This window comes from Tyto alba, unplaced genomic scaffold (genome assembly GCF_018691265.1).
Source record: "Tyto alba isolate M040663 unplaced genomic scaffold, T.alba_DEE_v4.0 Super-Scaffold_7, whole genome shotgun sequence".
NCBI classification, from domain to species: domain Eukaryota; kingdom Metazoa; phylum Chordata; class Aves; order Strigiformes; family Tytonidae; genus Tyto; species Tyto alba.
In genome coordinates, this window is record NW_024881328.1 from 31,364,041 (window position 1) to 31,374,379 (window position 10,339).

Below are 10,339 nucleotides of genomic sequence, written 5' to 3' on the forward strand. Positions count from 1 at the left end.
GGCGCTCCGTGAGGCGGGCTCGGCTGCTGGCGGGCTCCGGGGCGCCCGGAGGCTCTTCCGTCCTCGGTTCGTGCGGCGCCCCAGGGCAGCCTGCGCAGCTGCCGCCCCCCCCCCCCCCACCCGCCTCACCCTGCTCTTGCTATAGCAAAGTTGAGGCGGCGGTGCTCAGCTCGTCTTCTGTCTGTGGTGCCTTAGCTTGAAAATAGTGCCGGGCTGGTAAATCCTGAGGAAAGCTAGGCCAGTTGGTGCCTCTGAATGTGATAGTGACTGCAGAAGGCCTCCTGCAGAGCAGTAAAACCCCAGAGTGTTGCGGTAGCATGGTTACAGCACTATGGGGTATCTCACACTCCCCATAGAGCAGTTAATTTCAAAACAAAGAGGTATGTGGATTCATTTCTTTTCTAAAGGTGTTGGTTGTATTAAAAAAAGCAGCTTAGATATACTGACTTTACTTTGGTTACACTAGTGCTACTACATTGGAAAGAAAGCTTTCACATGTACCATTGTGAGAAACTGCATTTTACATGGCAAAGCAAGTTAGAACCTTTCCTATATTCCAAAGCATTCATGGTTCTGTTGTCTAGAATTTTCCTATTTCGTGTATTTATTCCTTTGTTCTGTTTTCAGAGTCTAGTTAAAAATGCTTGTGTGCCAATCTGGGAAATGACCAGATACTAAGTCTGACTTTTACTGGTTAAGTCAGTTCTGCAAGAAAGCAGAGGTAATTGAAAAGTGATTGCATAATCAAGTAACTGGTGTCAAATTCTTGACTGGTTTCATCTTGATGGAAAGTTCAACAAATAAAAAGGAAATGTCATGATAGTAAGGTTATTTGTTGGTGTAGCAAGCTAATAAGCAGAGTACTTCAGAGTGGCTTATTTTCCAAGTATAAATTCTAGCTTGCGTGTTTTTGTTCAGCCTGCTCACAGAGATTCAGTTAAAGCAATGTGTCCATGATCTACTCAGCACATTTGTATTTTTCATGGGTATGCCTTTGCGCTTGTGCCAGAGCAAGCTCAACAGTTCTTACTTCCCATATTCTAAAGCTCATCCAAAGGCTCTTCCAGAAAGCAGACCTTCACCTTGTTGCTGAGAGTCCACATACAATCTCAGAAGAAAATTGCATTGTGATATATACTTTGATATTTCATTGCTTATTATGTGAGCAGTATGTATTTTTATTTACTTTCAGAAATCAGAACAAGGTTGATGCCTGGTCTTCTTGATGAAGAGGGTAAGACATTTTAAAGTATATTTTTTTCACTTGTGTGTTTCTAGGGATAACGGGTTAAAAAATATATAAAACATGGAAGTCACCAAACATGTTGTTTATTTTAAATTGCATATTTTAAAACTTAATTTTCATACAAGAACTGGTAATGTTATCTTTGATACGGTTAGTGCTTTTTTCTCAAAGCCTGAAAGAAAAAAAAATCCAACTTCAGATCACCAGAAGATGGTGCTGTGCAGTGTGGTTTGAAGAATCTGTATCAGAGCAGCCACCTGCTTGAAATTGCTTTCATGTCTTGGGAGCCTGATATTAGAGGTGCATTTCAACAATGCTTTCGTTTGTTTAGCAGCTGATCAATATAGGCAATATTTCTAATACCTTTACAGCAAAGCTACTGGTCAGTTCCACTGTCTTACCTTTGGAACTGGAATTCCTCTGGTAATTCCTACCTGTGCTCCCAGGAGTTTAAAACTCTGGGCAGTTTAGACGTGTGGAGTGACTGAGGCTGGAAGATGCCTCTGGAGATGGTCTAGACCAACTCACTTGCTCAAAACAGGGTCTGCTAGAGCAGGTTGCACAGGACTGTTTCTAGCTGGACTTCTGAATATCCTATTCCAGTTTTCAGTCACCCTCACAGGAAGAAAGGTGCTTTGTTGATGATTAAACACTTTCTGGTATTTCAACTTGTGCCCAATGCTTCAGGTTCTGTTACTGGACACCACTGAGAAGTCTGGCTCTGTCATCTTTACTCACCTCATCAGTTGTTCATACATATTGATAACATCCCCTGGAGCTTTCTGTTCTCTAGGCTAAACAGTCCTAGCTCTCTCAACCTCTCTTTGGATGACAGATGTTCCTGTCTCTTAATCATGTTGTCAACTTTTCACTGGACTTGCTCCAGTGTGTCCATGTCCTGTGTGTTGGAAAGTGCAGAACTGGACACAGCACTGCAGCACCTGTGATGCCACATCTGAGCAGAGGGAAAGCACCATCTCTCTTGACGGGCTAGTGAAGCTTTTTTTAACACAGCACAGGATGCTGTTGGCCTTCTTTGCCGCAAGGGCACGTCACATGTTGTGCCTTGTATATTTATCACTTACATTGCATGTTTATCACTTTCCTGTAGCATATATTATGTAGGAAATCTCAATGTTTAATCTGTTTGCACAGCCACCAGGATAACAGACTCCAAATATGTGCTTAGAAGAGCCAAAGAATAAGTCGAGTATAAGAACTTACAACATTTTCTGATGAAATTTCAGACTATGTTTGATGGAAAAAAAGGTAAAAATGGGTGCCTGAATTGGCTCCTAAAGTTAGGCACATAACCCAGTAGTTTGATTTTCTGAAGAAGTTTTGAGTTATTTAACATGCTACCTGTATATATTAGAAATCAAACTATGAAATCTGTCACATAGAAAGATACTTAGCTTGACTATCTGGTGCAGCAGTAGTAAAGATTGATAATAAACACATCAAATAAATGTATGGAAGTGTGGGACCCTACTTCACCCTTGGTTCGGCAGAGACTGGAGCAGCATTGCCTGCAGATAGGTAGGGCTGCACTGGAGTTAGTGGGGCTCTGTATGGAAGAAAGATTCATTTAGGAAAGAAGTTAGGGCTGACGTTACAAAAATTCTTGTGAGGCACTTGCATTTGTTGGGAGTGCATCTTATTGTGCCTGGGGCCAGCTAGAAATATTCAGGTGTTCAATTTGGCATTTCCATAAGCAAATCTTCATTTCCCTTCTGGTTAGAGTTTTTGAGGTATAGTTGTAGAATGTTTTCTAGATTTTTCTCTGTGAGCATGCCCTAGGGCTGTAATCTTAGTGAAAACTTTCACAATGCCTCTGCTAATGAAGTAAAATTAAGGAAAAAATCTCCAGCTCCCTCATACAACTGTTTATTTAATTTTCTTAATCAAATTTTGAGCAGTTCTGGTCTGTGCTGACACTAAAATTTTTAATTAGAAGGGCAAATGAAACCTTGTCACTTCTGTTCCCTATTAGGCACTGTGCTAAAGAAATGCTAAAACATACTAAATATATAAGCATAAGAAAAAAAAAAAAAGTGGTCTGCTTTTCTCATATGAAGTGGATATTTTAAAAAAAAAATGCCCACAAAAGTATCATAAATATAATGCCTGTGCTCTGAAAATCTAGTTGCTTAGACCTTGATTGCCAAGGTTAGTTTACACAGGCAGAGCTCTGTTATGTTTAATGATAGCTGAATTACTAAGGATATATCTAAGAGAAGTGGTTAGGCGAATGCAAGTGTCCATTTTAGAAATTATTCTATGATGCAACTGTTACTGGATAATTAAAGCTAATATATAAGATGGTACACAGGCTTTCACCTTCATCCCAGATGCTACATGAGCCTTATGGGAGAACATGAAGATAAGTCCACATCTTAGCCAAAATTCAGATACACACAACTACCAAAATAATGAAATGGCCTTTCTTGGTTATAGGAAATAATGGTATATATAATATGGTTTTCCCACTTAAAATAGAAAGCACCAACCTATTCCTGCTTTCAAGAAGATATGAGAAATCTTCCATGGCATACTCTAAATTTTAATGGTGCGGTGTTTGCTCTGAGCTTGCCTCTAATCGTTGTCATGTGGCTATTGCAATAGGTAAGCAGATTCAATAAACTTGAGTGAATCATTTCTTACAAATATCACGCGATGTAGGCCTGAAATACTATATTTTCAGGGGCCTTTGTCAGCCTTCATGTTTGTCCTGTTCTGTGATGCTTCATTCCTCCATTTTTCTATTTTCTTATTCTTTACAAGTTTTTGCTTGCTATGCTCTCTATCATTGTAAAAGGAAATACCTTTTCTTTTTACATTCTCCTCTTCTTACCACGTCTGCTCTTCTTTCCCTACAGCAGTCCTCACTGTTCTCATATACTGAATGAGTCATGAGCCAACCACCAAGTTGCTAGCCTGTCCTGCATGCTGGTGGTGTGCAGTTCACTGCTCACTTTTGCTGCCTACTTGGACAGGGAGACAAAGTACATTATGTTTTTTCATGACTCTGCAGAAGTCTGCCCATGTATCTCAGGGAGTTTGGCAGAAAGACTGTGTATCATGGTTGATTAGCAGTGATAAAAGACATGCATATCAAAATTAATTCCTCTGGAGAGAACTAATGGCTTATTCACCACTTGAGTCTCTCTGAGCTCCCATATAGACCTTTGTGGCAGCCTGCAGAGTGGTTAATTAGTTTAATCTATCAGAAGCAACTGTATCTGCAGTTTCTAAGTAGAAATGGTGTCACTGCAAATGTAATGTTTTACAATCAAAGCACCTTTTCCTGGAATCAACTGTTTCATTGCCTTTATAGCTTGTATACTAATACTGTACTTTGAGAGCATACACAAACAGCACAGAATATGACATAGTTCTGGTTGTGTGTATTTTCTCAGACCAATAAAATATGCTGTAGTTTGTTTTAATCATACCATTTAAATTTAAGATGCTTCACCGAAATTGTAGGTGAAGAGCAACCGTCTGGTGATGTGACAATAATATCTTTGGCCAAGTATCTAATATATATGAATTTCTATCTGTTCATATGTAGCAACTGTAATATTTCATGGTACTTCAGTGCTCTTCAAAAAAACATGCTTCCTGCCCAATTAAGGTGCAGTGTGCATATTTGCGTATTATATTTTATATTTAAATTTCCCTTTAAACATTTTTCAGCTTCATATGCATTCAAATTGCTAGTTTGCATTTTGGCAGAGGATTGGAATAACTGTGGAAACACCTGTTAAATAATGATAGGAAACTCCTTTGCAGTTGATAAGCAGCTGTGTCTTTCACTATTGAGAGAAAGTGCCAGGCCTGGCTCATCATTCTTTCAGGTATAGCAACACTTAAAGGACTGAGTTACCTGTCTCTGTGGTGAAGTGTGCACAGAGAAATTCCCAGCGGCCACACAGCGATGAATGACTGGGTCTTGACTTGTAGTTTTATTAGCTTATTAATGGCAAAAGTTCAAATGAAATTACAACTATTATGCTCCATTATAAGTACTAAACAATTTACTTCTGCTGAAATTCCTACTGACAGCTCTGCCTGCCAGCATCCATCTTTTGTGCGTGTATGGATATTCAGGAGAGCATAGGGGAGAATAAATTACTCTCAGCAATTTACTGAGTTGTGTGAAAGTGAGAATAAAAGCTTTTCAGCATGAAAAATAAATCCATGTTCTTTTTCTGTCAGCTATGTGGAGAAGCTGCTAAAATAACAGGATATGTGATCTCATTTCTGTTTTTTTTTTTTATTGCTGAAAAATTAGGATGTATGAAGAATTTGGAACTACTGCTACTGTATAAAATACATTTTTCTTTTCTGCTGTTTTTGTGTGGAAATTGGTTTTGTTTAATCATGTACTCTACCTGTCAGTCCTTTCCAATGTCACTACTGGCTGCTTTAAGAGAAGAGTAGGCGTTGCAGAGCAAAGGATCTGGGAGTATTGGGAAAACTGCTGAATTAATAGATTGGGATGACTCAAACGAATGCCCCTACTGAAGGAGAGGTGGAGAGAATTCAGCCTTTATACATCATGTTTGAAAGCAATAGACTGAAAATTCAGTATGTGTTGTCTCTGCATATGGGAGCTAGCATGTGCTGTTTCTGTCCTGGTCCAATTCACAGAGGACATGGTGGGTAGGAAGGGCTGGAATTACTTTAATAGAAAAGTTAAGAACAAAGGACATGAGTCCATAAAAGCTTTGGTCGTTCTGCTGTTCATGGAACACATAGTTAAATGACAAGGAAAGTTTCTGTGCTTTGCAGTTTGTCTAAGCATACCAGAAAAACTTGTGGCTTAAGGAAGCTCTATGCTGTCTGGTATAAATCAATATAATTAGGGAAATCTATTTGGGATTTAAATGAACACACAGTAGCCCAGGAAGTGGAATAGAAGGGGATTTTCTTGCTTAAAAAAGATGGACCAAAGCTCAGCCCCCTAACCATTTCTGCAGTCTGAGGTTTGTCTGGCAGTGAATTATGAAAATTTGACTTCTGTGTGCTTGTATCTCAATTTCCCTTCTCTTTCTTTTTCTTAGAATATTCTGGCTTTGTGGACGGGTACTGCAATGTGTTCAACATGAGACTAACTTCTGCCATCCCATTTATTAACTTTGATTGCTGCATGCACAAAAATGAGGTCAGAATTTGGCCTCAAACAGTATCTTTGCACCATGGGATTCTGGAATTCATACCACATCCTCTGCTCTAGTTTTTCTTTCCAGAAGTGTTTTGAGACACTGCTTGCATGGTACATTACAAAATGGGAAGGAAATAGGTCCTCAATTTGAAATCAGTTATTTATCAGATAACAGTATTTTCTTAGGTGGAGTACTGCAAAAGCTCAGTACTCTGTGCTACTTCATTTGTTTATGGGATGCTGATCTAAAAAGGTATTACTCAGTGGAATACAGTTATATGAAGTGAGGGATAGGTTCAGTTGTGTGACTTCAAGTGGATACAGATTCTTCAGCGTCTAGTAATATGTTCCAATAGTCAATGATAATGGAAAGTGCAACAGGCAACATGTGTGAATTTACAGCATCAGGCCAATAAAGAGAATTTTTCATTCCTTTCTTTATTCCTCTTTAATGCAAATCCTGTTGCAGTCAGTGCATAATGTGGATGAGGAATATCCATTTTATTTGCAAATAGACTCAGAATATTTCAGCACATGTAATAAGAGACTGTAAATAAAAATATCTCTAATAAATCATTAACAAAGCATTTAAGCACATGCTTTTGTTCAGTTATGTCGAAGGACTTGTCTTTAAGTAAGTGCAGGCAGGAAGTTATATATACTCTTGTGTGATGTGGAGAATTGAAGTTTTTGCTGCATACTTGAAATCTTGAAATTTTATCTTCCCTGGGCAGAATGTAGTCAAGTAGCAAAATACATCTCCAGATAATGCCTATAACAGTCTTAGTCAAAGCAACTCCTGTTGATATGTTAGGTAAGAAGATCTCTCTTTTTTTTTTTTTTTTTTAATGTTCCTAAACCCCTTTTAACACTTGTCCCAAAAGGAACTTCTGACTAGATGATGGGGTTTATTTCCCACTTGTCTGATTTATCTGCCATTGGTTTTCACTTTTTCCATCTGCAGAGCTTTGGTATTGCAAGTACTAACTGTTCTGTATTGAATTCAAACTTAATGATAGGTTTATTTTTTTCTTATCTTTCTTGGACACCTTTGACATTGTCCATACATTTGCACACCTGAGCAGAGATTTACTGAATAAATGAGGAGTTAGGAGTCCTTCTGATAATTTTGTAAGAAGTGTTAAACAAATGTTTTTTAATCAAAGTGGGTAATACTTAATGATAACATTAAACTTGATGGAAGATGTTTGCATGAATGATGAGACTTCACAAACTCTGCATTATCTCACTCGTATGTTGGAATTAAAATTCCCCTTTTGTGGAGCAACTAGACCTTTACTTCAAACAAACTCACTGAACTCATTACCCAAATATCCAAAGCTAAGAGCATCATTTTGCAGTGCAGTAGTTTCAAATGAGTTAAAATCACTTTAGAAGAAGTCAGATATTTCTAGTGTATTGTTGAGAGTCTTGTTAAATCTAATGGTGGAAGCAGTGTGACTGGGAGCAATATGAATAGACAGATTTTGTCGGAATGCTTTGCCAGAAGTGCTGCCAGAAACCCCCATACAACAAGATGACAACAGGATAGATATTTTCTGCATACCTGGATCATGGGTGTCCCAAAGCCTTGTGTTTGGCTCTGTTCAGTCTTGTATGTCCTTAAAAATGGGGAGCAATAATCACCGGAATGTTTCTATGTGTGTGTATCTCAAAAAAAGACCAATTGGTAGGGCTGGTTTTACATAGCATTAGCAGACAATACAGTATGTCTTAATGGGAACAGGCAAAAAAACAAATTCATACTGCTCTACTTTAACCTCTTATAATAGGCAGTTAAATTCCATGGACAGTCAGTGAAAGGATGCACTTCCAGATGTTGACTTAGAGCCAGAAATCAATTTAGGAAACAGTCTAGCAAATGGATGCCTCATGCCAGGTTGGTGTGAACAGCTTCTCTAAAATGCCAGCAATTTTCATTGCATCCCTTACTGAAATTGAGAAGCCCAAATTCTATGATTTTTAAAGATATAAATTTTTAAATGCAAGTTAATAAATGAAGCCATTAATGTAGCTAGACTCCTCAGCCCATTTAGTACCAATTTATTTAACCTGAAAAATATTCAGGGAAAATAAGCAAAAATGGTACTGAACTATCTTTCTCCCTTTAAATAAACCAAGGATTTGCATATACTTCATATACTTTAAAAACATATCCTTTCAGAAACTTAGAGTTTTATTGAGAATAGCAATGTTAGCAATGTTTGGATCCGTTTTAAGAAAAGTTCTATGTGGGTAACTTTCTGAGAGAAGAATAGATAGTTTTCTTCTGTAATCACTGCTTTTAATTTTCTTAATGCACTTTTCATTGCTGTTTTGTCTGAATACATTTTTATTTTTGTTCCTCCAGACGGGATTCTACCACAAGCATTTTTAAATCAGACATTAATAGCATAGTTCACAGTTGTTACTGCCAGTGCTCAAACACAAATACTGCATTTGTGTTTGGAGAAAAAAGCAAACATCAGATCTTAATTATGTGCATTTGTGCTTTCTTCTGTGCTTAAACAATCTGGCACAGAGAGCTTACATCACTATCAGTTAACTGTATGTCTTTAACTATGAGGATCACCAGCTGTATGGTTTGCATTGGTGGGGGTTTTGTCCATTTTTTTGCTTGTTGTTTTTAAATGGCAGAATTGCCAGGGAAACTTGAAGCTTTGTATGATTCCTTTATCTGTAAGAAAAATACTAGGAGAGGCTTTTGTATTGAATGTTTAACTAAAATTAGTTGATCTATTTTCAGACTGTTTGCAAACATTTTTTTGGGTTTCTTGATGGGATTCAGTATGACTGAGCAGGCTGAGCATTAGAGCAGAGATTAGAATTACTGTGATCTGCACTATAACCTCTTTTTGTGTTCCTGTTCCTGAACAGACAAATGATGAGTGGTTTGTCAGCTCTTAGGAGTATGGATTGAGTGTTAGTCTGTCACAATAGAACTGTCCACTTGGCATTTTTAAGCACGTTTCTAGTGATAAGCTTTAAAACTTGCAAAAAGTATGTAGGTCATTCAGGCTTTGGATTGCTGATCAGTTGTTGAAAGCTGTTGTGGTTCATCATTCTCTGATGGATCACTAGAATTACATCATAATTATTTCTGTCTTGTAAGGTATGGGAGGTGCTGAACTTCAGCATGAGTAAACTCATGTAAAGACATTTATTCTTTGCAAAGAACTATAAACAAAAATTCTTTATATGTTAGAGGAGATAAGAAACGTCACAAAGAAAATTCTATTACTTGTAGAGGAGCTTGGTCAGATCTCATTTGTAGAAACAAGAATATAATTGGGCCTATTATGAATTAGGTGCTAGGGAGTGCTCACAGAACATCCAGCAAGGATTCTGATCAAATCACTGTTCAGAATAAAAGAAATATCATTTAAACCTATGAACAATTGTGTGCCAATTGAATTATAAATTTGTTTATCAATAGAATTCTGGCTAGTAAACCAGGAATGTTGTTACCTGAGATTCCAAGTATTTGCAAATTGTATGACTGAACAAAGTAAAACTTCACTGTGCTATTTTCGGGCCTATATAAATACACTTGTTTCTCATTTTAAAATCTGGTCTTGTAACATACTAGCATTTTGTTTTATGTTGGTATTGTAAATGGTTGAAATTATTTTAAATTACTTTGTAATATATTTAACTGAGAATATTAATCTGATATAGCTGGCAGTGAACAGAAGATTTAGATTTGGTTGACTTGTTCCCCTTTTCATATAAATGGGAGTTAGCATTCATTCTTTCAGTTACAAGTTTGATTATAAACTAGAGATTCTTGTTGGCTAAAGGACTGTTACATGCAAGATGTTTTCATTTAGTTTGCAGCTAGGAAAGTTTTGTTAAATGTGCTATTGTGCCAAAGCCATAGAAATAGTTTCTTTTTTTCTGCA